Source organism: Tauraco erythrolophus, chromosome 13 (genome assembly GCF_009769465.1).
Source record: "Tauraco erythrolophus isolate bTauEry1 chromosome 13, bTauEry1.pri, whole genome shotgun sequence".
In the NCBI taxonomy this organism is placed as follows: domain Eukaryota; kingdom Metazoa; phylum Chordata; class Aves; order Musophagiformes; family Musophagidae; genus Tauraco; species Tauraco erythrolophus.
In genome coordinates this window covers 8,518,443-8,537,912 of record NC_141477.1, presented here as the reverse complement: position 1 = coordinate 8,537,912, position 19,470 = coordinate 8,518,443, and positions in this window count along the sequence as shown.

Below are 19,470 nucleotides of genomic sequence, written 5' to 3'. Positions count from 1 at the left end.
GACCTCCTTACTGACGCTGTAACCAGAAAAAAAAAAAGAGAAAAAAAAAGAGTGAGAAAGAGCGCCATGGGAAAGGAAAGGAAATAAATATACGAGCCCATGACAGGACAGATTTGCATACAGAGCCTTCACTAACTTGCATGCTTCAGGGCTAGGTAAGCTCAAAGCCAAGCAAATATCAAGCATTTCCTATATATGTACGTAGAGAGAGATATATATAAAGCACAGGAAAAAAAAACCAACAAAATTCTGCTATCGAACAGTTTTTCAGGAGACACACAAGCAAATCCTGAAGTCATTATTCTCATTCGAAAAAATTAAAAAAAAAAAAGAAAGAGACTTTTAGTATTTTACAAAAAGACTAAAATAAATTTTTCTTCTTATAGCTGAAGGTCTCAGACATTAATTAGCGAGACACAATTACAGTAGCAAAACGAAAATAAGGGGGCGAGCAGCACCACCGAAACACTTCCTATCTGCCCGGGTCTGAAAATCACACCACTTTCATTCCTGCCTCCCTTTGAACAATGAAATCTAAACAAAAGCCACGTATTAATATTTACAGATGTGGCTAATAGCTGGAATCAGCCTCGATGCTTGATCGACAGCCACCAAGTGGTTCCAGCTATTACGTTTCCGACACGACTTGCCTCGCAGGGCCGCCGAAGTCGAGCGAGGGCTGCGGGAAGAGAAACGACTATGAAAGAGCACGAAGAGCCCGACGTGGGAACTGCACGCAGCCCAGTCACTTTCATTTGCACGGGCACCTACGGCGCAGCTCCTGGGCGCACACACGTCGCGCGAAAAACCGCCGTTCCGCGTGTCTCACATTTCTTCCCGGGTGGCACACAATAAAAGCATCAAATATATTTCCTCCCTGTTTGCATGTCAAAGCTGCGTGAGAGCAGATAATTTCACATACGCTTTATTAAAAGCATTTTTTTTCTCACCAGTCCACCCAGAAAGAGGTCAGAGGAGCAGCACGTATTTCACATAAATAAGTATATTAGAGCTACATTTTAATTTCGGCACCTTTGGCACGTTAAACCGCACGACGCTACCGTGCTCCTAGGTGGGGCAGAACACCCGAAACCAAACCACAGCTACAAAGGGCAAATTCGAATAACGCCAAAAATTAACTCGTTAACTTTTCTTCATCTGAAACTGGACCCCGATATTGTCACCAGCGGGATCGGCTGTATTTATCGAGACGGGTCTGTTAACACGAGGGAGAGCTACTGGTGCTCGCAATGGCCTGCACGATAAGACTTCAACTTACAGTACTCCAGAAAACCAGTAAAATCCACAGTAAAATTCCAGGATCCACAGTTTTTTCTCAACACTGCTGAGGAGAAGAAAAGTATGATGCTTCTCGTTACTTCCATTTTTTTTTTTTGCATTGTCATCTCATCCAGTTTTAAACAACAAGGGACGGATCTGGAAGCCCGACTCCTATAAAGTTTATTTGTTAAGAACAGAAGAAAAACAAAAAAAATTTTTTTTGTCAGATGAACATTAATTCAAAACATAACAAGCACACAGTAATTTGTTTAATTTTTTTTTTTAAATATATTTGGGTCAGTTTGCCTGAAGCACTACTTAAAGCTTCCCTGTTATATTTCATAAATGTTTATTGCATTAGAAGTTCAATTTTACTGTATTTCCCACCAAAGTGGATTAACTAAATACAGACTTTCACAGTTGATGGTGAGCAACGGATTTCTTTGGATTTCTTCAGAGCAGAAGATGATGAAACTTGGCAGATGGTCCCTCACCTACACACGTATACACGCACACAACACACAAGCACAATTGATTTTTTTTTTTTGGGGGGGGAGGACGGAGTCATGTTTTAACCTTGGAAAACTCCATCTGTCAACGCACAAAAATTGTCTTTATGTACCTGATGCGCATGTGGGAAAAATACACTGTTTAGAACAAACTAAAAAGGGAGAAACCCCCAGCGCAGCGCGCGCTGCTCCCATCACCGCAGCTCACGGAGCGCAGCGAAGCTGCTCTTGGAAGTCGGCCTTTGCCAGGATATTCAAATTTCCTGTACAAAGCAAGTAACCAGCAAAGGAGAAAAAATACAAACCAGCAAAAGCTAGGTGCCTTTTTTTTTTTTTTAATATTTCAAATTATTTCGCCAAATTATTTTTTGGTGATACTACTAATTTTTTTTTTTTTTTAATGCATGAAACTGTTTTCTCACGTGCGCCCGCGTTGGCAGCGGGGGGCGAGCGCGGGTGGCCCTGGGGGCGCGCAGGCCCGAGGCTAGAACGAAGCGGGGGCCGGCAGCCCCGGGGCTCCCCGGTTTTTCTTTAAAAAAAGAAGAAAACGGGCGAAAAAAAAAAAAAAAAACAACAAAAAAAAACCCAAAACCCCACCAAAAACCCAACCCGGAGCCACACCTGCGGGGGGCGGGCGCGGCTCCCCGCAAGGCAGAAAAATATTAAAAAATTACGGTTAATAAAAAACCCACGAGGAAAAGGCGCCCCGGGGGGCGGGGGGGGCGGCTCGGCGGGGCGCCCCGCACCCACGTGGGAACCGTCCCCCCGCGCGCCGCTCCCCGCTCCCGCCCTAACGGTCCGCCGGCGGCGGGGGGGGGATGGGGGCGGGGGGCCACCGCCCCGCCCGCCCCGGGCCCGGCCGCTCCCGCTGTCACTGCCCGCTGCGTCACGGGCCGCCGCTCCGCCGCCGCCCCCCGGGGCCACCGACCCCCCCCGCCCCCCCGGCCCGGTGCCGCCTTTGTGCTGCGCGGGGCGGCGCCGCGCGGGCGGGCGGGGGGCGCTGTTGGTGCCGCCGCTCTCCCCCCCCCCCCCCCCCCACCCCCGCGAAAAAAAGTTTTTTTAGAGCTTTTTTCTTTTTTTTCCCCCCGAAGTATCACCCAGGACCGTGTTCCCCCCCCGCCCCACGGGGAGCGGCGCGACCCCGCCCACGGCGGCGCGGGGGGGGGGGCGGCGGGAGGGGGCCGCGCTGTCCTCCCCCCCCCCCGCCCCGTCGGCGGGCAGCGCAGCGCGCTCCGTCCCGCCGCCCCGCTCCGTGCCACCCCCCCCGCCGGGCCGAACCGGGCCGAACCGTCCCGCCCGCGGGGGGGGGAAGGAAAGGGGGGCGGCGGAGGGCTCCCCGCGGCGCCCCGGCCCCGCCGCCCTGCCCGCCCTCCCTCCTCACCTCCGAGTCCACTCGAAAATGGCGCCGAAACCGAAAAAACTTCGCAAATTTCATTGTAGGCGGTTGCAAGGGCTGCTGGGAGCGGGGGCGGTGGCAGCACCGCCCGCCGGGGCGGGACGGGGATGGGCACGGCCGCGGGGACGGGCACGGGGCGGGGCGGTCGCAGTCGCGCTCGGAGCGGAGCGGGACGGGGCGATGGTCCCGCCGGGAGCCGGGCGGGCGCCTCCCGGGGCCGGCCTCGGTGGGGCGGGACGGCGGGGCCGGGAGATGGGCATCCCTGGGGGCACGTTCCCGCGTGGGTGTGGGGTCGGCTGCCTTTCGGAGCGGCGGAGGGCAGCCTCGCGGGTCGCACCGGGGCCGGGGAGGCGGGAGGTGGGTTCACCTGCCCCTGGCTCTACCCGTGAGCCGGGATCTGCTCCTCCGCGGCAGCCGAAAGCTCCATGCGGAGTAAAGTCTCTGGAAGTTTTCTCCCAGAAAATGGGAAAATGAGAGAAAGAAAAATAAATCACAAGATGTGCATGGGATGGATGGGTAACCTCAGCTTTGTCCTTCGTGTAAACAGGCTCGTTCCAGTGCTTCAGTGGTTTACGGCCTCTTTTAAACCATCCTCAGGAGGGATGATGCTTTTCCAGTGCTGGGTGGGAAAAAGTTGGTTTCTTGTTATTTGGCGTGTGCTTCTGTCCACACGCTGTACACAATACCAGACTGAGGTGCAGAACTCGAATTCTGCACAAACACCGATCCGCAGCCTTTCCCTCACCCATAGGCTCAGGAGATGTTCCCCTCCACGTTCCCATGCGCAACTGGCACAGCTTTAAAACCTGCCTGGAGTGGCACGGGAGCGATGGGAGCAGGGGTTTGGGGCCCACATTGCACATCCTGGGTGTGGACTGGCATCACGACATGCTGGCAGGGAAGACGGGTGGTTTGGAGACATGGTTTTCTGGAGATTTTTGAATCTGAAGAGTCAGAGCTTGGGAGGATGGTAATTTGTGCTGGTAGGAAGCTGAGGCCTGGGGAGAAGTGACGCTGGGGCAAAGCGGTCCCTTCTGAAGGGACAACCTGAATCTGGAGGTCAGGCACTTCCAGGTTTGCCACATCCATCGTTAGGAATGGGCAAAGCTGTGAAGTCTCTTGTTGACTTGGTGGGTTCGTAAATCTTCCTGGTGCAGTTTTTACTTCTACCTCCGCCCCAAACAGCAAAAAAAAACCCCAAACTCAGTTGCTAAATAATTGCTCTGTTCTCACAGGTGAGCAGTGAAGCTTAATTAATTACGCTTTGTGAAGCACTTCTGATCCTCTGATGGAAACATGTGAGGGCAAAACACTATTATTTTGCAACTTGCAAAGGCTGATAAGAGCGGTGAAAACGGAAAAAGCCTTACCACTGAAGGGTATTACAGCCCGCCGCTTTTTTCCACTTGAGATCTTAGAAACTGGCTGCTGGCTGCTGCTTTTCATTTAGAAGGGTTTTTCCCCCCCTTTTGAAAGAAACGCAATCACGACCAAGTATTCTGGAGGGACTTCATCTTTAAACAAATAATGTTTTTCTTGTTGGGTGTGCACTATTATTTTCTTAATTATTCCTGGATTTCTGCCTGTTCCACCAAGAGTTTTCTCAGATGGCAGAAACAATTGGTCCTTTTTTTATTACGCTAATAGCAAAAAGTATCCCTAATAAAAAGACTCTGTACATCCCATAAACTCAAACAAGACATGTTTTGCCAACAATCACACCTCTTCATTGAGGCATCTTACGTGCTTTTTTTTTTAATACTTTTTTTTCTTTTTCTGTGTTTCTAGTATTGTTTACTACTCGGCCTCACTGGCTGGCTGCATTTTGGTGTCAAAACGAAAGGAATCGAGTCATTTATTTAGCACCAAAGCCCTCCCACTCACCCTTAGCGTGTACGTGAAGATCTCAGCAGATGTGGCAGGGAATGAATGGGCGACGAGATTCACCTACACCTCTCACATCTCCTTGTGGGTGGCCTCTAATTAGTTTGGCTTCGAGGCTCCGCTGCAAGGTAGATGGATTAGGAAGTCTGGCCGGGAGTCATCTGTTTGAATCATACCTATTCTATGGAGAACTCCATTGTGTAGCTGTGTCTGACGCGCACCCTTGTGAGAACTAATTAAAAAAAAACCAACCAACCACCAACCCCACACTTATTGGAATGTCAAATATAAATGTCAGCGTTTCAAATGAAATGGTATCTTGGGAGGCTCCTGCACATTTAATCAGCCGGTCGCGCCATCTATATCATGCACTCGAAAGCAGCAGCGAGAACCACGAAAGGCACTGGCTTAACATCAGCAAAAGTGTTTGCCAAGCTTGGATTATGTCACTGCTTTATGATCTTGCTTTGTAAAGGGAGAATACTCTTGGGGAGAAAGGACTCGGCCTGCTGGGTCTACAGCGAGAGCAGGGAATGAATGCTGCTCGCAGAAAGCAGGGGGGAGGGCGAGGGACTGTGTTTGCTGGGGCATTTTTGCAGACGGATGCTTGACAAGCAGAGATGCGCCGCGCAGATCACTCGGGCTGCAAGCAGAAAGCCCAAAATACCCCAGCGAAACTGTTTGCTGCTTCCCTCCACGCTGCCCTCCCACGAGCACACCTGCCGGGGTCCCTGCCTGGATGCGGTCTCCTCGGCATCCCGCCGGCTCTCCATGTGTCGCCGTTTCGCTCCGGAGAGTGGCCCACTGGCTTTCCCTTGCCCACAGGATACAGACACCCAGCCGGGCTGGAGCTTGTCAAATAGTCCAAATGTGATGCCTTTGCAGGGGTGGCAGCGGTGGAACAGGTTGAAAAAATAAATGTCCCTGTGCTGCACGTATTAAACACAGCCCTCTGAAATGCTTCTGCTTCTTGTAGCAGGGACAGGCTGTGGCCACCTCTTCTGTGCTGCAGGTTTGTGGCAAAGGTGGGAAACTTTCTTTGGAGAGACCCAATTCTGTCTGTCTGATGCCAGGGCTTGCCTTTGCTGTCTGTAAGTGGAAGGAGAGTAATGGGAAAATCTTGGTGGTTATGTGCCCTTTGAGGAATGCTGGTGGTGGGACAGGGGACATCGGAGGGAACAAATGGCTGAAGAGAGACATGTCTTCAAAAGTAGCCCCTGGGGTTTGAGGGGCTGCCCGGGCTGCCCTTGCTCTCCCGAGCGGACTCTGCTCCCCTCGCCCCGGCTCACTGGCAGAGCACCCTACCCAGCCTGGAAACTTTCCACAGCTACCGGGCTAATAAACTGTGGCTGCTTCTGAATGAGTGTCTGGCCAGCTCCAAACCGCATCCTGACACTGGGGTTTGGCATGGAAATGGGGGTCCCTGTGTCTGCAGGGGCTGTATGGGGCACGGTGAGCACGGGTGGGGAGTCTGGGGTGTCCAGGGTGATGGCAGGGAGCAAGCGTGGGTGTGCATGGCCACAACATCTCGTGGTTCCCCACGTGCAGAACGAGGAGCCGTGCCTTTGATGTATTGCGTTACTCTACGCCGTGCAGTAAATTGCCCATCTTGAGCTCTGGCTTCTGCACCAACTCTTCCTCCAGCGTTTCGGTCCCTTGCAGCCAGACCGAGGGCTTGCGTTTGTGTTCGGTGTCTTTGCGGATCTCCTTCACCTGACCTTGTGCACCAGCCCTCGCATTTTGCAATTCCTCCCACCTTTGTGCATGGCGTGACAGTCCCAACCCCGGCCTCCTGGGCACCGTCAGTGTTTGTAGCAGCCTGGCCACTCTCCGCAGTGTGGAAAACGGGTGTGGTGGTCGCGCCGACGGGTTTTTGGCAGCACCTCTTGCCTTCTCTTGGCTCAAAGAGTGCCCGGAGCATAACACTGTCTGGACAGGGATTTCATTACCCGCCATCCAGCCTGCCAGCACAACCTTGTCATTGCAATTTGTCACACATATTTGGTATGTGTTTAGTATCTCGCTGAGGGCGCGTTTGCCAGGCGATTCGTCTAATCATCAGGCCGAAGAGCGGCTCGGCCTTTGCTGGGCCAACACGCGGTTGTGCCGTGGGGCTGTGCCGCGCTCCTGGAGGAAGCGCTGGCCCTCCAAAGCAGAGAGGTGTGAACCAGCAGCACGAGATTCCCTATCATCGGCCTCCTTTCCCCACCAGATGAGGGCTGTTTTTGTAGAAAAATAACTATTTTAAAAGATCTTTTTGTTGTTCGAGGATGGAAACCTTCTGCAGGGGCACCAGCTCCCCGCTCCTCCCCTCCTCCCCTCCTTGTCTTTGCAGTTATTTGCTCTATTTATTTACTACAAAATTTGCTGTATTGCCTGACATTTTTCGGTTATCAAAATATTTTGATTATGTGCAGGGGAGGGGGCGGGTTGATAGTGCAGCCGACATCTCAACAGAAAATTGCCTGTAAAATATTCTAACTAAATGCAGGACAGGGAAAAGTGAGATACTCCAGCCTGTCCTCAGCAAACCCTCAGCATTGCTACTGCGACCTGGGCCTGTGCAGAGCCCTGGGTCAGCTCAGACCCATTTTTCTGGATATTTCCAGCCCTTTTGGATTTGCGAGCTTGGCTGGAGCTCTCCCATGGATGCATCAAATACAGCAACCACGGCAAGGAGGGCAGAGGAGGAGATGCTGCTGTGCAGGACATGACTTGAAACTGCTGCGGGGAGTTCGATGCAGCGTGAGAAGGGACAGAGGCAGGATACAAAAAGCAGAGCTCGGAGGGGTGGGAGGGGAATTGCACATCAAGGTCACTCCGAAAAGGGCTGGAGCACTTTCCACTGTGTTTTCTGTCATTCGAGAAGCAGAAGCACAGCTCTTCGTGGGGTAAACACCAGCATGCTGGCAGTGGAGATGTCTTCTGGCTTCGTGCTCAAATAAGTGCCATCAGCAGAAGATGGGCTGACCCGTGAGTGAAGAGCTGCTCGTGTCTTGAAAGCAAAGCTACTCTCACGCATTTGAAATTATATTGAGAAGTCGCCTTTTATAGCAGCTCTCAGGCATCTGGGTGCAAAGCTGTTAGCAGTTTTGAAGATCAATATATATTCAAATGGCATACGGTGACTCTATCTGCTGTTGTGATTTTTCTGTGTCTAAACAAGCTCATCTTACTTCCCTAAAGCCAGCAGGTTTAAAACTTTTTCTGACTTGTGTTACCAAACTTGCAATTTGTCATTAATACGGTGTTCTGTCAGAAATGCAGTACTGTGGGCACGTACATATAAATATTGTGCTCTCCTGGCAAAGCAAAATGTCATGATAGGATGATGTGTTATTTCATACAGAGCTGTAGATTAGACAGGGACATTTGCAATACAAACCAGTCCTAACAGCAGACATTTGCAAAAGTCCTTGTTATGCTGCTACAACAGGAAAACTGATATTTGCAGCTGAATATTTTTTATATCGTGCTCCTTGACCATCCCATGGACCTCTGCCATATGACATGCAGTATTAAATTATACCGTCCGAGAGTTATTGTGTACAATTCAAGGCAATAAGCCCAGGAGACATCCCTTAGACATGCGAGAAGTCTGTGAAATGGTATGTTAGTGGTTGTCTTTAGATGCCTTGGCCCTCCTCCTAGGAAAAATGGTCTGGCTCCTGACTTTTTACCTGGAAGACATATTAATTCCTAAAGGCCAACTCCTAGAAATGGTGAAAAGAAAACCCAAGCAGTGGAGCCGTGCGTCTCTGAGAGCTGACGTCCAACAAGCTAGCAGGAAAACACATTTCTCTGAGCTGCGAGTAGCCCATGGACTGCTCCTGGGCAGGTGCTCCCAGGACAACCAGCTCCATACCAAAAGCAAGCAGGTCCATGGCCAGCCCAGGAGCACCAGGAGGGAGCTGAGGAGGCTCCCGAGCAGCCCCTGCCCACATGCTGTCACTGTGCTCTCACGGCTGAGTTTTAAGTCTCTTGGTGTGCTTTTCCTTGAGAGAACCTTGCCCTTTGCTGTCTGTGGGCAGCTCAGTCCCATGCTGGGTGTTGGACTGCAATCACTGGCTTTCCAGCAGGTCTGGAGGTCCCTAGCACTGGTTTGCTTTCAAAATTAAGGTTGGGCTTGCCGAGGACAGGAGCGAAGATCCAAGTGCTGGAGAAAGCCTGACGGGTCGGTCCCAAGCACTCTGACTGCTGGCATGTCCCTGGTTTCCCACCCTAGAAAGGACTGGAAAGGCTTCGGGAGAGGACATGCAGCAGATCTGTGGCCCTCCAGCCTATGACCGCTTGATTTGATGGCTCTCAGATCCTCACCTGTGGGAAGTTTAACTCCAGGGCCTTTCAGGGGACCCAGCTCCCATAGTGGTCTTCGTTGCTTTTGAAAATCCCCATCCTGCTTTTCGTTGGTGACATTCATTTTCCCGAAAAGAAGTGCTGCCTTCTAGTAAGGCAGCTTTGAGCGGGGATAGATGCTCCACGCAGAGGCACCCGAGCCCAGCTTCTTGTGCGGTGTTCCGCGAGTGGAGAGGAAATCATGGCACCAAGTGTGCAGGTTGACCGTGCACCAGTTGTCCTGTTAGCAGAGTTTTAACAGAAAGATGGGCATTGCTCCTGGGGATAAACATTGATGAGGTTTCTAGATGGCCAAAGCACAATGTACCTTTAAACATGCTTTTTAACCTGAATTACTCAATACACTGTGTTGCACTTGTCTCTGCGGAGGACAATGAAGAAGCGTTTCTTGTACTCCAATGTCAACGCTGGCAGAGCTCATGGGGAGGCACTTCATTCGCGTCTTCCCTTTTCCAGGGCTCTCTGTCTCACGGGGCCTCCAACTTGCAGGGAGACTGCAGGGGTGAATTCAGGAATTTAAAGCCACACAGGATCTCACTTTCTGTGCAAAACTGCAGGTTTGCACCAAGAATTAATTCAGCAATGCACAGTGCAGGAGCAATGGCAAAACAGGCTTCAAATTGTATTTCTCATGTTGTCCTAGGTGCAAAGAGGAGATGTTGCATGTGTGGGAGGCCAAAACCTGCGTGCAGCATGGAGAGTGATTGCACTACACGCTGCTTTGCAAATGCGCTTAAGATAGTGCCATTTGGGACAGAAGACTAGACACTCACCTGCCACATCTGGTCCAATTCCACTGAAATCTAGTAACAGCTTTATGCTTTCCATTGAAACTGCAAACTGTAGCATTATTTGTAGGGAAAGAAGTAATAAAAGGAAATAGTTGCTTAACATCATTGCTGGACATCTATCTTGAAAGCTGCAGTCGTTCCTGGGGCTTGTGATGTCTCTGTGCTTGTCACCTGCCCTGACTTGTGCTGCAAAGCGGCCGGAGCTCTGCGTGCAGGGGAAGGATGCCACGCAGCCTGGCGAAGTGAAGGGAAGCTCCTGCCCTGTTCCTGAGCCAGGGGCAGCCGCCCGGGCTTTGGGACCCCCAGGCTCCAGGGCCAGTGCTGTGGAGATCCCTGCGGGGCTGGCTGTAGGTGCAAGTGCACTGGGAAAGGCGAGAGAGGAGAAAACGTGGGAGAGAGGGGAGCGGCAGCAAAACCAGTCTAACCCAAAAGGCAGAACGCCAAAATGAGACCACCCAGAATATGTTTAATTAGTACGTTTCCTAAATTAGTGCTTCTCTCTGCTCTCAGTGCTCGTCAGCGCCTTCAGGAAATGTCAAGTCAAATGGGTGTGATAACACGTTGCCCTCGTGGGGAACGGGAGAAGGGTGTGCAGGCAGCCAGGAGACGGCGTGGGCAGCAGCTCTGGGCTGCCCTCAGGATGAGGTGCAGGATCAGGCCCCATGCCAGCCCCGGAGCCGGTCGCGCTGGGAATGGGGCTGTTTCCAGATGGTGCTGTTGAAGGGGGCACTGCTGGGTTCGACGGGACGGAGCAGAGCTGCTTGCAGAAACGCACACGGACATCTGAGCTGCTGCGTGCTGCAGGGTCGCCCTCCACCTCGTGAGCCCCGTGATTTAAAACCTGTGGATGGTATCTCAGTTCTCCCAGTGTGATTTGTGTCAGTGGATGCAGAAAACTGCGAGAAATAAACAGTGTCTTTTAATGGGGGGGCAGGGAGATCTCTGCTTGGAGAAGGAAGATCGGGCTCTTCAAAAACGAAGCCACGTGCCCATCGCTTGTGGGATTGCTGTCGCAGTGGTTTGCAGAAGGGCCATCTCTGTGCTCAGAGGCTGGTTTGTCAGCCGGGCGGGCAGTGAGCAAGATGCAAAGGTGGATGTCTCGTGGGTCGGCTCCCACCGCTGCACCCTGGTTGCAGCCCGGGACAGCGGTGGAAGAGCCGCAGTGGCATAGCGGGCATCGGCTGCCAGGGAAGTGGCTGCTGATGCACCTTCCCTGCCTGCATGGTTGGGAACGATGCAGCTTGGCACCCTGCCCCAGCCAGACCCTGCCCACAGGGGGTGCATGGAGCAGCCCAGAATGTGCCGCTTCGCTGCGGAGGAGAGTGCTCCTTACCCTGTGCTGCAGCGCAAACCTGGCCCGAGGTGATCCTGCCAGCGTTGGCTCCCCTCTCGCCACACCAAATGTCACCTGCCATCACGTCACCCACCTTGTGCAGTCACCTTGGCCATTCGCTTCCCAGATAGCTTCATACCCTCCACAAATCACGCACCCCAGGGCGACTGGCTCCGCACCCGGGGTTAGCTCAGCACCGCTCAGACCTTCCCGGCAAGCCCATCGCCTGGGCAGACATGTGCATCGCACGGTCCTGAGCAATCCCGGCTTCACGGGAGAGCGTGGAGGGGGTGAGAGACGTGGAAACCCGCAGAGCAGCAGGGCTGTGTGAGCCACGGGGTGCAGCCGAGGAGGGAAGTGAGGCGACCGCCTTCTTTTTTACTGGTCTGATAATGTGATTTGGGATGAGATGGTCTGCTGGAGCTGCTGCCTTTTAGTTTATTCTTTTGCACTGAATGAATCTAATAAAATATTTTAATAAAACGAAGAGTGGTATCTGAATCTTGCTTCTGGGAACAAGATCTACACTTCTGTACTCCTTACAGGAAAGAAATCCAACTTTTCTTGAAAGAAAAAGAAATTTCAGCCTCTTGGGGAAAATACCTAACTGTAAAGAGACAGAAGAAAAAGCTCAAATTAGTTTCATGATGTCAGTAAATGATACCATGAATTGGGAAATCCACGAGTTTCGCTGAAACCAGCCACGGTTTCCACCTCCCCCTGCCTCTCATCTGCTTTGAAACACTTTGTTCAGGCTCGGGGCTGGAGGAGTGCAGAGGTAACTAAATATTTCCACATCTGGTTTGGGAAAATTTGGAAAAAATAATTTCACTGAAGAATTAACAACAGTAATGGACTTTATTTGTGTCTCTCAGTACATGGCAATATATTGTAACGTTTCTCCTCGAGCGTGTGTGTTCCAGGGCTGTCTGGCCTGGCACTACCAACTCACCTGCTCCTTGGAGAGGAAGGTTTGCTGCCTCCCTCAGAGATAACGGGGCTATTCTCAACCATGGAAAAACATTTACTGTTTCATTTTATCGGCCTCTGGTTGGGAAGGTTTCACCATCCGAGCCCTGGTTCTTCTACACTTTCACTTATTTCAACTTTGCGGTTTCATGTACTGAAAGGAAAGCAGCTGTCAATGATACCAAGGAAAGTTAACACGGGAGGGGACTACATGTGTTTAACCGTTTATCTGCATCCACAAAAACGCTCCCAGAAAGAAGAGGACTTAGTTTTGAAAGTTGTGGGATTTCTCTACGGAAAATATTTTGCCTAATGAGTTGTGCAAAGCGAAAAGGTCAACGATGAGGCTTCACCTGGAGAATGCCCCGTGGCGTGGGTCACCGCTGCGCCCGTCCAGCCTGCTATGGCTCTGCAGTGGTCGGTCAGACGCAGAGCTTCATCTCCTTGTAGGCAAAGGCTGATTTGCAAAATGCAGAAGCAGCTGGGGATGCTCAGGGATGACAGGTGGGTGCCTGCACTAATGGGTGGCTGGCCCCTGCCCATGCCACTAAGGCAGAGCAGGACACCTAAGAGGCCCCTGGGGCATGGGGTGGTGGTTAGATGGGAATAGCTCCATGATGCACAGGAACCAGCTGAGCTCTGCATGAGACGAAATGTCTGTGGGGCATCACCCAGCACTTGCAGATGGTGTTGGCAGAAGCACCGGCAGCTCCCCCCGAGGAAGCTTCAACAGGGTGCCCTGTAGCGAGGTGGGTGCCTTGGGGCTGGGGAAAAGTAACAGCTCACGGTGCCAGTCACCTCTGGGGACCAGCCATGTCAGTGGAAGGCACCAAAACTTCTGGACAGGTTTTGTTTTCTCCAGCAGTTGCAGTTTACAAACTTGAGCCAGAGCTCACCTCCTCTCCGCTGCCTCTGCCGTCCCCCAGGGAGGCCAGTGGGCAGGGAGCCACCACGCTCAGGAAGAGGCTTTGTTGCAGGGCTCAGCCATTGAATTCTGCGACTTTCAGAGAACCCCACACTTGTTTTAAAGATTTATTGTTCTCTCTGGAAAGCAGCTCTGAAACACCAAGTCTGCACACCCCGAACACCAGCGTGCACCGTCAGGAGCTGCTGGGCTGATCGTTTCCCCCAGCGAAGGCTGGATGGAGCCACCCTGATTTTGGGGTGGTGGTGGCAGAGGCCAGGGTGCCACGTGTGCCCAGCACAGCCTCTGTGGTCGGCGATGCACAATGGGTCACTGTGGCTTCCCGGGGTGCAGTGGCAGTGCTGGGGAGGAGAAGGAGGCTGCATGGAAAGGAAAGCAGCATTCTTTTATGTTGTCGTTGTTCAATTTACATCCTTTTCCTTCTCCCCTGCCTTGAAGCTCCCCATTGTGCTGGGCTGTTCCTGGGGCACAGTGAGGGTTTCAGCTTACTTGGGGCAGGTATTTCACCTCCTCTGCTTGGTGGTGGCTCCTCTCCAAGTCCCAGGAACTTCAGGAGTGTGATCGAACCACGGCAGTGAGTGGGACAGCTGGAAATCACTGCGTGTACAAGGATGGGGATGGTGACATGGGGCTTGGAGCTGGGAGGGCTGGTTGTGCAGCAGCAGCCTCCTGTGCCGGGTCACCCTCCAGGATGTCTGGCTGAGAGGAGGCAGCCTGATCCATAACCAGGCTTTTATGGGGCCTTGGAGAAGGTGTCTTGGCAGCTGTCATTTACGCCGTGCAGAGTGCAGCTCCCCCACCTCTGTCCCTAGTTGGCAATAACCGCTAGAAAGCAGCCTTGAAACAACAACCAGCTTTCTAATAAAGCTGGCAAGTATTGCCAAGACAGAAAATGCAGGAGAACCACATGCGATCATGGAGCACAGCCTGCAAACCAGACCGTGCGCTGCCGTGTCCTCGCCCGATTCGGTGCTTCCTTGTCCCCATCAACCGCACGGTGGTTGGAAGCCACTGAACCTCTGCTCCGTGCTGGTGTCCTCCTTCTCTGCTGGTGGCACGTTGGCAGCCAGCTGTACCTGTGCGATGTAAGAGCGAGGCAGGTCACCTCCGATGGTGGTGGGGTGTTGCACAGGTTACACAAATAGTGCAAGCTGTGGAGGCGTTGTTGCAAAAAGCTGCACAGTGTGTTTGTAAAAAACGGGTTCACAAATCCACAGTGTCCTGTCTGTGCCGTGTGTGACTTTATTTAATAAAGTGATCTCTGCAGTACCAGTCCAGTTTATGTAAATACTCATTATAGCTGTGTGTTGTAGTATCACTCCCAATAGCATTTTTTAAAGCTTTTATTTTGGGGAGAAGTTTTTGTGCTATTTCTGAGGATGCGTGGATCCTGTCTGGATCCTGCGACGCCCTGCCCGGTGCAAGCCCAGCAGCACCCCTCTGCCTGGCTGGCACCGGGGACCTCTCCTTTGCTGCACACTTGCTCTGAGATGTGCTTTGGGGTGTCGTTGGCCCTGGGAAGCTGGGGTGGCCTGAGGGCTTGGCAGCACTGGAGTGATGCTGGAGTGGTGCCAGTGCAGTACCAGCGCAGTGCCAATGCAGTGCTGGAGCAGTACTGGTGTGGTACCAGAGCAGTGCTGGTGTGGTGCCGCTGCAGTGCCGGTGCGGTGCCAGTGTGGTGCTGGTGTGGTGTTGATGTGGAACCGGTGCAGTGTTGGTGCGGTACCGGTGCAGTGCCGGTGCAGTGCCGGTGCAGTGCCAGCGCAGTGCTGGTGTGGTGCCTGTGCGGTGCTGGTGTGGTGCTGGTGCAGTGTCGATGCGGTACCGGTACAGTGTTGGTGCAGTGCCGGTGCAGTGCCGGTGCGGTGCCGGTGCGGTGCTGGTGCAGTGTCGATGCGGTACCGGTGCAGTGTTGGTGCAGTGCTGGTGCAGTGCCGGTGCGGTGCCGGTGCAGTGCCGGTGCAGTGTTGGTGCAGTGCCGGTGCAGTGCCGGTGCGGTGCCGGTGCAGTGCCGGTGCGGTGCCGGTGCGGTGCTGGTGCAGTGTTGGTGCAGTGCTGGTGCGGTGCCGGTGCAGTGCCGGCGCAGTGCTGGTGTGGTGCCTGTGCGGTGCTGGTGTGGTGCTGGTGCAGTGTCGATGCGGTGCTGGTGCAGTGCCGGTGCGGTGCCGGTGCGGGGCTGAGGACCAGCAGAGGGAGCACACGAGTGCAAAAATCCCACCTGGGAGCTGGGGGGGACGAGGGCTCCGGCTGCACCGGCGTGTGCTGGTGTGCACTGGTGTGTGCTGGTGTGTGCTGGTCCAGTGTGGGCCCCACGGCTGCTCCGCGGCCGCCCCCTCCCGGAGCCGCGGGGCTCCCTGGGGTCGGCCGGCGCCGGCGGGACCTCCAGGAGACGCCCGGAGCGGTGCAGCAGCCTCCATCGCTCGGGGTCTCCGTGTGCTACCCCCGGAGCCCCGTTATCGGGTGGCAGACAGCGGAGATAACGGGTCCGAGCCCGGGACGGGGCCTCTGCAGCTCCCTGTATGGCAGGGCACGGCCCGAGCTCCGCAGAGACATTGCAGGCCCCTTGGCTCACATCTCACTTCAGATTTTCTGTCCCCCAAAACTGGGTCCTTCTCCCCCGAACGCTGCCAGAGCAAGGAAACTCCTCCTGCCCCAACCTGCACCCACTGCCAGGGCTGGGAGTGAGGCAGCAGGTATGTGCTGAGCCCCAAAGCACCAGGCTGCCCTCGGGGCTGTGCAAAGAAACTTCCACATCTCCGAGCCTGACTTGCTGGGGCGAAGAAAAAGACACTGTGGCAAAGTCTGGGGAGTCGTTTTTGGTGGAAAACTATATTCAAATGAAAACAGTGCAGCCATCTTACTGTAGCCAAAGGACCAGGCGATGTCCGTGCTGCAGCTTGGTGCTGCCTTTCTTCCTGCAACACTGTTTCTCCCAGAGCCAAAGACACCACAAGGCTCTGGTTTCCACCAGGTTATTGACACGGGGGTGTCTGCTCTCGCATTTGGTGTCCACAGCCTCCCCGTCTTCATCAAATACGTCTCCGGCTGCGTTTACAATGCGATGCCTGTGCTGGGACCTCCTTCACCACCCCGTGCCCCTTGCACCAAACCAGCTCTGCCCAGGCCAGTCAACCAAAACAGACTTTCACAGGGGCTCAGAAAGTGAAAATACAAGTAATTTCCAGCATGTCGCTGCTGGTGGTAGGGTACCAAGGGCTGGTTTTGCTTGCTTGCTCAAGAAGAGGTGAATTCCACCCGGGAGGAATTCACTCCTTGCCTTGTGCTAATATTAAAAATGTGCTGGATGGTTTAATTTTAGGCCCAGTTATCTTTCTCGCTGCAGAGTGTAACACAATTGCGTGGCAGGATGTCTGCAGAGGTCAGATGGGAATAATAGAGGTGTTAGTCACTCCAGAAAAGGAATTAAATCGCACCGGGGAGTTTGCAAAGTTACTCCTGGTGCTGCTGCAGGGAGGATTGCTAGGTCTTGTCTAGCAAAGCTTCAGCATTTATTTAGGAAAGCATAGCCAGCATATTTTACGTTTTCAGCTGCCTTTCATAGTGGAGCAGTGGGTCCGTGTTGCAGCTGCTGTGGGGGACTGTCCCACTGGCGTCCAGGCGCCGAGGGAGGGTTATTGTCCCATTGTGCGGAAGGGAAATGTGAGCGTGGAGACGCAGAGCTTTGCTCGGAGGTTTGTGACGTCTGAGCTCAAGTCTCTGGGGACCTCGGGCCGAGCCTTAACTACAAAACCATCTCTTGCAGTTCTCCATGTGCGGGGCAGTGGGTTTCAGAGCAGCCATCTCCCTGCTCGTGACCCTTTGCCAGCAGCTTTCCTGCACTTGGTGTCCCTCTGGAAACCCTGCCGCTCTCTCCAGCTTAGCCAACAGTATGGATAAGCCTCCGTTGCAGAAGCTTGAGTCCCAGCTGAGCTCCAGCAGCGTGGAGCCAGGCAGGGGCTGGCTGTCCCCGGCACTGATGCTCAGCTCCAAACCCTGGCAGCTGGTCCCTGGGGTGTGGGTGCAGGTGACACCGTGCATGAGGTCCATGAAGTAAGAGTGACCTGAGGACCTTCTTGGTCCCAGGGACCTCCTTGACTTAAAACACAAGCTGCAGAGTGAAGCGCACATCCGCCCCAAGCTGCTACGGAGGAAAGGGACTGACCTAATGCTGGTGGGAGGGAATGGCCTTTTTGGAAATGTGTGAGTCACGCTTGGGTCTGACATTCAAGATAAAAAGGCTGAGATGTGCAGGCTGTGCTGGTTTCCTCGGCGGCTCCTTGGCGGGCGAGAGGGCTCTGGTGGGTGCATCCTCGCGGGGCCCGGCCCTGCCACCCCGGGGCATCCAGGCACACAAGAGGAATTGTGGTTTTCTCGCTGTTGGGCAATGAACAGGGCCTGAATATTGTTGTGGATTTCAATAGAAAATGCTTCCAGATTGAAATGACCTTGATTACAGCTGGTTGTATAATTTGTTGTGAATAAGGTTCTGTGCAAAGTTTGGCATTTTTCGTTTTCATTGCATAATAATTAGCGATTACATTTTTCCAGTATTTATCCAGTGCTAATCTTGATATGAGCCTGAAATTCCAGCAGTGCGATGACAAGAGCCAGCATCCACACCAACCAGGGTGTTACTTTCTTTCTATAGGCCAGGAACATCAAGCAACTCAGAATTGCTTCCCTTTCAGAAACATACACCTCGCTGATGCCCATTTGGCTATTTTTAATTTTATTAAGGGCTCTGCAAGTCCCCCTTGGGGTTCAGATGCAAATGGAGAGATGTGTTTGTGTTCTGTGCACGCTGTGAACAAAAACTTTCTGCAAACATGTATTCTCATGTAAACCTATCTATTCCCACAGTGTTCCTTTCCATCGTTATGGGATCATGGTTTTAGTAATGAAAATGAGGATGAATAGTCGTTGGTATTTACACTGACCATTTACAGAATCAGAACTTCTTGCCTTCTATGCAATTTCTGGCAAAAATAGGTCAAGATAATTATTTAGCAAAATAATAGTAAAAATCAGTGATTATTCATAGAAATGTGATTTACATTCAGTGTATCTTTTTGCACATGATATGACTTTAAGGACACATGGAATTGCACTGATTAAACTACAGATGCACCATTTAAGGTGGGAAAAAACCTAAATGAGCACCACTGAGTTTTACTTTAAGCTAGAATATGTCTACTTTAAATTGTTTGGGAGGGGGGTTTTAAGTAAGCCACAAAAAAAGTCTGCTTTGAACCGACTTGATCGTGTCTGTACAGGAAGTTGCAGTAGTCTATTTAAGCTGATGCAAATTTGCGTGCAGACAAACCCTGCCTGGCGTGTCCTTGTAGAAGGTCACATTGCAAACTCTCAGCACGCTGTGCCTCCTGTGCTGACTGCAAACCAGGTGAGCACCGAGAGCTAGGGCAGAAGCTTGGGAAGGTGGGAGATCATTAAGATTTGTCTTTGGTGATTGATGAATCCGAGACCAAAAAAAGTTGTACTGAGTCATCAGCTACAATGAATTAGTCACCTCGTGTTTGTTTGCAGTTCTGCTTCCTCTGTTGGGTCTCACTGAACAGTAGCATTCACAGGAACTTTATAGCATTTATAGGAACTTTATAAATGTATATAGCATCTATAGGAAGTTAGTTTTTTAGATGAAACATGATTTCTTGAAGGATAACTGTGAATTGCAGTCAATAACATCAACGACTTCAAATCCTTGCTCTGATTGTCATCGTGGTAGGTTGGCTGACATGAAGATGAGCCTGTTGGTCTCTGTATGTCCTCAGACTGTTGTAAAGCACCAACAGGCCTCTGGGACATGCTGCTGCTCTGAACCCAGCAATGGAAAGGGACAGCTCCAAGTATCCACATGAATCGGATGGGAAAGATGTTGCTGGAGCATCTCCAATGGGGCATCACCAGGGGTTGTGCTGGAAGATGGACTTGTGCCTTCCCAGAACAGGCAGATGCAAACGCAGAGCTGAAAGGTGGATTTGCAGCAGCAGAGCAGCCCTAGAAGAAGG